This window comes from Eschrichtius robustus, chromosome 10, assembly GCF_028021215.1.
Source record: "Eschrichtius robustus isolate mEscRob2 chromosome 10, mEscRob2.pri, whole genome shotgun sequence".
Lineage (NCBI taxonomy): Eukaryota > Metazoa > Chordata > Mammalia > Artiodactyla > Eschrichtiidae > Eschrichtius > Eschrichtius robustus.
In genome coordinates, this window is record NC_090833.1 from 98,683,093 (window position 1) to 98,693,399 (window position 10,307).

Sequence of the window (10,307 nt, forward strand, 5' to 3'; positions counted from 1 at the left end):
TACACGTCAAACTGGGCTTATGCCCTCCGGCTGCCTTCTCAGGCTCCTGTCTCCACTGATAGGACTTGAAATCTTCTCACCACCAGGCATGACGGCAGGTCCCTTTTTGCTCCTCATTGGAGTAGTGGATAGGAATTCTGGTTCTGGATTAGAAACACCTGGGTTTTCGGCTTTGAATCACAGCAGGATCACTTAGCAGCTGGATAAGTGAAAGTCACTTTACCTTTCTGGGCCTCACTGCTTACCAGCAGGTTGAATTAGACATTCTCCAAGATCCTTTCTCCCTCTAATATCTCTGGTGTCCTTAAACATGTTTCTAAGAAACTTATGATTTGGGACTAGCAATTTCCTAATAATCAGTACAGACCTGACCGCTGCAGCCCTCTCCTTGGACATACTTCCTGCCTAAGCTACAGGACGGCTGGCCCAGCTCCCAGGGCAACAGTGAAGACCAAAGAAGCCCCAAGCCTGCCATTCATGCCTGCTCTAGAGAGCTCCTCTCCCTCCTCCTCCCTGTCACTTCCTTCACAGCTATGACCATCAGCTGATTGGTGTTGCTAAAAAAAAAAGAAAGAAAAAAAGGAAGTGGTGGACTTCCCCTTCAAGTAAATGCAGCAGCTATAAATGCAGAGAAAGAAAAGAAACAGCATTGAAAACAATAATGTAGAATATAAATCCATAACCACGCTGGGGAACAAAGGAGGCATATTACTAGTGGGCTGGAAACTACTGCTATCGTTGAAGGAAGCAAAGCAAGATGGGCTCAAACTGAAGAGGGAAACCACAGCCTAAGTGTAGGCAGCTGGAGATGGCTGCGAAGAGCCAAGCGTGTGGTGCCTTGGAAATGACAAAGCCTGGGTGGGATGGGGTGAGGGAGAAGCAGAGAGGGAAGCAGGCAGGCAGCCAAGCCCTCTCCAACTTCTCAGCTGCCGGCACTCCTAAGAGCAACAGGAGACCCTCTGTAGGAAAGACGTGCGTTTGGAGAGGCAGGGTATGGCCACATCCATGAAGAACAGAGAGCACCTGCACCCCCCCGCACTGGTTACTGGCTCATCCTGCCCTGCTCACATCTCACCTTCCTCACATCTCATAGGGGACAGGTTACAAGAGGGCCATGCAACACACACAGCATTAAAAGACTAACTCCTAGGGCACCTCATAAACAAGACGAGCATACATCCTAGAAGTACCAAGCACATCAGGAAAGCTAACCGCACAAAGGAAGGCACCCAATGGGCAAACAGATGAGTAGGTGCCAAAGAAGACAGAGGTCATGGAGCAAGAAGAGAACATCTACGCTGGAACCAGTAATAAAAACAAATATTATTAGGCAAGAGCCTAATGTATCACTTAAAAAATAAACAATTAACTACCTTCTGTGTTTGCTTGCCCACCTGCTTGCTAAAATATAAATGACTCAATAGATGGCCTGAATAACAGGATGGACAGGGCTGAAGATCTTTCTTAAGAAAGTGATTAACCTGTCAGTTCCATGAAATGCAATGAAAAGGGTAAAACAGAGGGAAAGAATGAAAGAAAAAGTGCATTCCCTGCAGCTTTGTTTACAGTATCAAAAATTAGAAAAAAATCCTAAATGTCTATTAATAAACAATCATATTTTTCACCCTGGAATAAAACACGATGATCACTGATAGGAAGGGCTCCCCCAACCCTGTTGATTCAAAAAAGAAAGTTGCAGGATGATATTGGTATTAAGAAGGCACACACACGCACCACCAACACTACATCTTCTAAAAATACACACATATATACACATGCATGAATGCACAGGATGAAAGATTAGAAGAATATGCACCAAGTTGCCCTCCCTCAGTGGGGATGGGCTGGGGCTGAGGGTGGTGGTTAAGGAGGGTTTCAATGTTATATCTGAATTCTTCACCAATGGATATGTACTTAGACATCAGTTATGCAATTTAACACTTTTCAAAAAGAAAATGATAGAAAGTTCTCCCATCTTGGAGGTCAGAGAAACTAACTTCAGAGACAGTACTTACTCATCTGTGACCGATTTGGGACTGCTCTTATTAGCCTCCAGCCAAGACTACAGGGGCAGACTCCCAGAGCCACCCACCTGGGAGAGACTGTGACAGTTATGCCAGTTCTAACCACAGGCCAGGTATGGGCACTGCACGCGTGATCTCCACCGTACATCACAGTGAAATCCCCTGTAATGCTTCCATCTACAAAAACTAAAAACAGTAGCTTGAAAACACAGTGGGATTTGAACCCAGTGGGACCTCACCCCCCTACTCTCAACCACTGTTGATAAAAATATTCAGTGACTGTGACTTTGAAGCATTAGGGCAATCAAGTGATTCAAATACTCTTAGCATTTTGGGACTTCCCTGGTGGCACAGTGGTTAAGAATCCACCTGCCAAGGCAGGGACCATGCGTTCGAGCCCTGGTCCGGGAAGATCCCACATGCCGCGGAGCAACTAAGCCCGCGAGCCACAACTACTGAGCCCACGTGCCACAACTACCAAGGCCCACACACCTGGAACCCATGCTCCGTAACAAGAGAAGCCACTGCAATGAGAAGCCCGCACACGCAACAAAGGGTAGCTCCCCCTCGCTGCAACTAGAGAAAGCCCGCACACAGCAACGAAGACCCAACACAGCCAAAATATAAATTAATTAATTAAAAAAAAATACTCTGAGTATTTAAGAGGCATTCTGCCTCCACCTAAGCAAAGCCTGAGGATCTTGTGAAGGGGCAGCAGGTTACCCAGTGTTTCCCAAAGTGGACTTCGGAAGTCCTGGTCCCCACAGTGCTCCAAGAACCAATGCATCCTATGACCACAGGGGTGTAAGAGTTCAGTGACATATGTCCTGACCATGCACAACACCTGCACAATGGCTCTGAACAAGCCCATGACAGTTACCCTGCTTACTCAACTTTATTCTGTCTCTCATTTCACTCACTTGAACAAGGAAAGCTTCCTCGGGAATACCATTTAAAATTGCACAGCACCCACTTCAGAAATCCAGGGAATCGAGGCTGGCCATCTGATTAAAGCCCTGTGGATTCCCCAGTCCCAGGAAAATACATATTCCCATCAATCAGATAATAAACCATCAGGGTCAGAGCAAATACAGAGGTGACACTGAGACTGATTTAAAACGTAGCTGCTAACCGTTAAATTGGAGCTAAAAGTAATCTTTCATGAAGCATGATTCAGAATATGTCCTGACGGGAGAAATTATAAAAGTTCCAAAAGCTACAAAAAGTAATAAGTTATATAAATAAGCAAATAACCATAGAAATCAAAAGTTTGGGGAAAATGTTTTCAACAATTATGACAATGGATTTACAATGGATTTGAAAGCTACATGAATGTTGATAAGAGTTACGTTAAGACTCCAAAAAGTATACAGGGCAGCAACTTGCAGGAAATATATTTAGCTAACCAACTCCCCAAAATATGCTTCAGTTATTAACAGGTGTGTAGCAAGACTGAAAAGAAACCATCAGACTGGCATAAGGAGGCAGAGGGTTCCAGAAAAAGAGAGAAATGGAACTGATAGGTTGCTTGGTATATTTGACTCAGTGGGAAACTGAGTCAAGTGGGGGGGTGTTTAGCTTTGTGTCAGAGTGTTGGGGAGAGAATTGTAACAGGCACAGGACCAACTGAGAAAACACAAAAATGAAACAAGAGTTTACACCAGGAAAAACAACACGGAGGAAATGAAAGAAAATGGAACTATATTATATACTGTGCTCTAGCAGTAAATATAACCTCAACAAGGTAAACAAACACCAAATAACATCTTAATCCTAAATTATAGAAAGATTATCCTGGGTAATAAGAGTCTAGGACTGCCATGCACTTATTTCTCAGAGTAGGAAGTCAGGAGACATTGTCTAAAACTGATACATTAAAAAAAAAAAAAAAAAAAAGCAAGTGAACATAACATCAGGAAATAAGAAGGAAAATTCTAGAAGAAATAGCTAAAAAGATTAAAAGATTGTTTTGGGGGAGCAGTACTAGAGCATTGGAAGGTACTGTTATAAATTGAAATTAAATAAAAAGAAAGATTAACTCTGGTCGAACCAAAAGATTTCCATGACAACTGAACAGAAACGGATAGATTTAATAACTTGTTGGACTGACCAAGACAGCATGAAGATTTAGCAATTAAGACAAAGAGATGGAGTGGGAACGTAGGAGGTTAATTGTTGGACATTCAAATGCTCTTTGTAGCCATTCTGAGTATAACTAAACAAACCAATATTTAAATTGTGACTTTTCCTAACACTTGGCCCTTGGCCCTCTTCCTTCCTTCCACACTCCCCCGCACTGACTGTATCCAGGCCTGAGCCTCACTGACTCTGACATCAGCCCTACACTCTCCTGTCAATCCTGCTGCCTGCCCAGCCTCTGCTCAGATCAAAGATGTGACACTTAGCATGCCAATCTGGAAGCGCAGTGTCCTCCCACATCTGTACTCCCCTCCAGGGCTCCAGCACAGCACTGAGGGGTACTGCCTTCTCCAGTTTCAGGAGCCAGGACTCCAGGGTCAGAGCCAGGTACCCCCAGGACAGAGGATGCTGCTTACCAGATACTGTCCATCATAAAAGCTTTCAGTACATCCCCCTTAGTAATTGAGGTGTTAACAATATTCTAAATCATCCTCACCTTCCTCTTCCCATCATCAGCCTCTGGCAGCCACCAAAACAAATACACAGTTTCCCAGAAATAAAAGAATCAAGAGAGAGTCATTTTTGATTTGTTAAACCTACTGTAATAGAAACTAAATATTCTTCCTTCTACTGGTATTTTTGGCAGTGGCTAAATTTGACTATACTTAAGATTCCAATGCAACCACCTTTCAGGATTCATAGGGCAAAACTTACATAATTATTAAAGGCAAAAAGAAATTCAAACCGACGCAGGCTAACATTTTGCCAGACAAAATTATAAGCTAGTAGAAAATGTTCCTGCTAATATAAAGTCAAAATGAATGAATAAACTTTTCCTTTAAAATCCAATCAGCCTAGTTTTTTTAATCTTCCTACAATTCCTCAGTTTAAAAAAACTCTCTTTTTCTGAGTGGAAGAAAAAGAAAACCCAACTTGTTCAATTCCAAGGTAGAAGAGTAAGATGGTAAGATATAATTAACCCAGGTAATTTAATTCCAATCTCTCTTTAAGACTCTGCCTTTTGATTTCAATTGCTGTAAAAGGAAACCAATGTTCAGTGTGCAGACATTTTTTAAAAATTCTTACCCAAAGGCCTAAGTTCCTAATTTTTCTCTTTACTCATTTGCAGCTAAATCAATCCAGAAGTGGAAGAAAGTGTTGGGGGGCAGGGTGGTGGTGAGTTAGGGGATCGTTGGAAAAAAAATCTATTTGGTGAAAAGCTGAGAAAGCAAAAATTAGCTCAGATTGTACAAAGTACCCGGCCATTCCTTAGGTACGGATAACAGACAGAGATAGAACGAGCTGCAAAGTGAACAGGAAACAGTATTTCTTCCAAGGCCATGCTGTAGCTGTGAAGGGTGGTAATAGCCCTTCTTTAAGTAACTACTGCCTTCTTTCTCTAGAATCAGACTGTCAGAAACTTTGCTGTTGGAAAGTCTCTCAGTAAGGATGAAACATCCTATTCTCACTTGGAGGATCTGTATTTTGATTGTTATCACTGAAAATTCAGGGAACTCTTGCTATTTCAGGCTTCCTGGAAAGGGGGGAATTACCCATCTAATTACTGGAAAGTGTGAGTTGTTGGGCAGTAGAAATGTAATTTACTTTCAAAAGCAAACAGTAGCTTGACAGAATCTAATACAGAATCAGTCCCATAGCCCTAACTCCAAAAACTGCTGAAAAACAAGGTTTTTTGGTGAGTTTTATAGGGAACCTCATTTAGTGACATTGACACACAGCTATTTGTAGCCTCTCTTTATTCCACTTAGTGAGACTTTTCACACTGTTTGTGCAGAAATATTAACGTGTGGGATTATAGGACGCTGCCCAGGCTGTGTTGGAGTGGTGTGTAACATATGGCATCAGTATGTATGCAGACCTTTCTAAATTCTGAGAAATGTCTTTCTCAAGGCTGAAATTCAGATTCTAAATTTGAATTCTAAATTCTCAAAAATCCTGAATTCCAAAACATATCTTGGCACAAGGGTTTTGGATAATGATTATGGATATGCTATGTGCTAAGTGATGTCCTACTAAGAAGTCTTTGGTTTAATAACAGAGAAATCAGACCTGCACTTAGAATACTAAATATGAACCTAAAGAAGGCTAAGGTAAGTTATTTCTGAAATGCAACTCTAGCGATAAAATGATCTTTCTGACAATTTCATCCCTCAGGAAAGGTAAAGAGCTAAAATATACACCTCACTTTTATCCTTGGCTTAAAACATTAAAAACATTCTGGTTATTAAGATGATTTATAAAATCCTACATATTGAAGCACTCCAAATACAAAGAATATAAATGTTTCTATTTTACTGCAAAATTTCCCTAAACAGATCAAAAGTTCGATGTAGACAGAACAAAATAATTTGATAAAATATTTTTAGTAGACAAGATTTCTCACTTAAAATACCTAATACTTTACAAGTATTTAAACCTTTTACCTCAAAGACAAACATATCCATGCACTGTTTGGCCTTTTTTTTTTTTTTTTTTTTTTTTTTGCAGGGAGAGGGAGGCGTGGTATGCACATCAGTGAATTAAATTGCATTTAAGTAAAATGCCACCTGTGTAATAGCAATGAATTTGTTCTTACTAAAACAAAGAAAACAAATACTAGAATCTATTCCATTTCTTTCAGGAATTCTCCATCATTCCATGATTTTTCTTTTTTAACGTGAAGATTCAGATGTGACAATTTGTATCTCCAAGTCTTTTAACTACATCTCCAAGTCTTTTAATTACACACTGAAATGCCTCCAGGGTTTAAGAAAATGAACAACTCCAGTCAACAGTTTTACTTGGGTTAAACGGGAATCTTTGGCAAGTCAGGCAAACTCATTAAAATAACCTGCAATCCTGTTTCCAAAGGCCACCTGGCAGGATGGCATGGGCCTTTTGATCACCAGTCGGGAACGTCTTGGCTTAATGACTGGGGAGACTCTGCACCGTGAATGAGATTCTCTTTCCCAAGCAACTGCACCTCGAACAGCCAAAAGATTGAAACTCTAACTTCTCCAGTGATTGTCTTGCTAGTTCTTGATATTCAAACAAACCAAAAAAAAAAAAAAAAAAAAAAAAAAAAATCGCCTTTGTATCGTTATTTAGGTGGGTTTAAGGTTTTGAAGCCATACGGCCAAAAATATCTTTAACTTAAATTCACATTTTACTACACAAAACTTCCCTGCTCTTCCAAGTCATTTATTGGCTGATGAAGTTATTTTACCATTAAAATGTGAAAAACAAAAAAGGCAATCATACTACATTTTCGTAGTGGTTCAGAAAGTTTCATGTTTTTATGCAACTGCTCTTTCTTTCTGTAGTAAAAGTATGAATAAAACCTTTGCAGGCATATGAACATCCCTACATTGAGTCACTTCGATAAATACAGTGGAATTTTCCAGTGGATTCTGTAAATGGCCAAACGAAAATGTGTCCTTTCCGAGACCCGACACGGAGTTTCTTGTGCCTGCGGACTCCAGCTAGTCTCCCAGGACCCAGCCGCTTCCGCACTTCCTGCGCTCGCGGCAGCACCTGAAGTTTTGCCGTCTCGGCACAGGCCCCCCACCCACGGGCCCGGCTCCCCGTACAAAAGCTGGACCCCAAGAGGCACTAACTAGTTTTAGGAGAAAAGCTGGCACAACTGACTAGTTTTCAATCGAAAAATTTTATCAAATGTTCCCTCCGATTTTCAAAGCAGGAAGGCCCTGAGCGTACCCGTCTGGGTTTGCATAGGCGCACAGACCTTGTGCCGGCCAAGGAGGAAGGGCTGCATCCTCCCCTCTCTCAGCGGCTTCTCCCCTTCCACGCCGCCTTCCCAAGCCTAAAGGAGCGTCCCGACGGCCCCAGCGGAGAGAGGGCGCGGCCACACCTACCTGGGTCAGGTGAGGCTAGGGCGGGGCGCGGGTCTCCGGGGACCGGACTGGCGCGATCCAGGCGGCAGCTCTGGGCGCAGCGCCGAGCAGCCCCCTCCTCTTCGCTGCTCCCGCCGCCGGAGTCGCCTCAGTCGCCCAGTGCACGACGCTTCCTCATTTTGGGCAACTTCCTTAACGCTCCCGGGCAGGCCCCGCACTTCCTCCCGGCCGCCGCGCTCCACCGCCCCGGGACCGCCCCGCCGCCGTGCGCCGCGAGCGCCCAGTGTGCCGCATGCGCCCCCAGCGCCCAGGGCAGGGCAGCGGCGGCCGGAGCGCGCGGGAACCCAGCCCGCGGGGTTGGCCTACGAGGCGGGAGGCCGGAGGGGAGAAGAAAGAGGAGCCGGGTGGGCGCTCCTTGCCAATTCCCGGGCGCAGACGGCCCGGACAAGGGGGCTTCATACCAAAAAAGGGCGCGCGGCCAACAACAGGAGCCTCTTGCCACCTGGCCTGCCTGCTGCCTGATCCTTCCAAGGACCGACAGGCACTCAGGGGCACGCTCATTTGCGGTGCCATTGCTTGGGAAGAGAATCTTGTTCACTGTGCGGGTATTCCCAGTCACCAACCCAAGACGCTTCTGCTGACTGGTGATCAGAAGGCCCCTGTCATCCCGCCAGGTGGCTTCTGCCTTAGGTGAACATCAGATTTTATAGCGCACCTTTGGGTGAGACCAGCCTGTCCAACAAGGCAGTTTTCTGAGGGCTTTAATTATTACAAGGTTCTTGACAGTGAGTTAAACTTGCTTCCTTCTTACCCACGAACGGTTCTGTTTCATCCTAATTAAAGTTCCATCCTTCTCCGTAGTCTTTAAAATAGTTTTAAAACACCTACGTTGTTCCCCTCCCCCCTTTTTTCTGTTAACCCTCTGTGAAATTTTCCCATAAAACAGTTTCAAGCCCCTCACATTCTTGGTAACAGTGGCTAACGGTGCCTGTTTTAAAAAGCTGTACCTGAACCGAAATACAATCCATAAAATAAAATATATAGTGTGTTAGATTATAATTGCCATGGAGAAAAATAAGGTGATAGGAAGCGTTTACACTCGGTTGGAGCCCCTCAGCATTTTCCACTGGGACATTCTCTTCCATTTATTTTTCCCACTAAATTTTTATTCCAAGTGAAAGATTTTTATTATGGTTATATTTGTTAACCACTGGACTTAATTTTACTGCAGATAACCAACGAAATATCCATTGTTGTCTAAACAGAGGCTGCAGATCCTCTGGCAATATTGTTGGAAATGGGCAGGAAGGTGATCTGTCTTGCTTTTACTAAGATTACAATGTTTCCTTAGGGAATGCTGGTGGGAGAAGAGATGAAGTTTTGGATCCATCTCTAAGCCACCCTTTAGCATTGCTGCAGTCCTTCCCACCTTTGAGTCATCTTGAAAATTAAGTAGTATGCTTTTAATGATTTTTTTAAATGTTAAAATCATCACACAAATGCCTAGAAAAAGAATACTCCTAAAAGTCAACACATTTCTCCCAACTTTTCTTCCGTTACCCCATGTGCCATTTCCTTTTGCTGACTTTGCTTTTTATCTTTCATTGAAATAAATCTTAGCTGTGATTATATGCCGAGTCCTGGAAGCCTTCCTAACAAAGCCCTGCACCCAGAGGGTCTCAGGGACTCCTGACACCTTTACTTTTTAAAGTCTCCTGTTACCTGGAGGTCCTTTATTTTTGTATTTCTTTGAAAATAGTAAATATATTTTTATATGTGGTTTTGCTGTGTTAATTTCACCTTATGAAGTCTTTAATGTATACTTATGTTGTCTGAGTGTTACCATTGGTTCTTGCTCATGGTGCCTGGCTTCCTTGTGTATTTGGTTACGTTGGATGTGAGCCACTCATTGTCCTTGAAAAATTATTTGTGGAGATTAATTGAGGACTAGGGAGAAGGTACTTTCTTTCAGAGAGAATTTGCCTTTGCTTCTGTCAGAAGCCTAGGGTGCAACTGGTGTTTGGACAATTTAAGGTAAATTCTCAGCTTATGTGTTTTGGGACCACCTAGGTGATATGAATCTGGGCTGGAAATTTGGGCACAATTTTGGTCAACTGGTGGTTACTGTTTCTCAAGGATTCATTTCTTATGCTCTGTGCTCTGCTCTGTGCTTCCATTCACATTTCTTTTAATCTTTGAGTCCGTGTTTTTTGTATTCCATGCTTTCTCTCCCTTAGTTCACTCCATCATTTTGGTGGAACACAATCTTCAGGAGTTTCCTGAGAAGCAG

At 43.0% G+C, this 10,307-nt stretch overlaps 1 protein-coding gene across 1 annotated transcript in view; it reads right to left on the minus strand.

The window, feature by feature from the left end:
* Positions 1–8,235, minus strand: part of SYK (spleen associated tyrosine kinase) — a 94,535-nt gene extending 86,300 nt beyond the window's left edge. Inside the window, exon 1 of the mRNA XM_068553441.1 lies at positions 8,039–8,235. The gene's annotated coding sequence lies outside the window, so the exon portion shown is untranslated. The remainder of the gene's footprint in view (positions 1–8,038) is intronic.
* Positions 8,236–10,307: the final 2,072 nt, after the last annotated feature.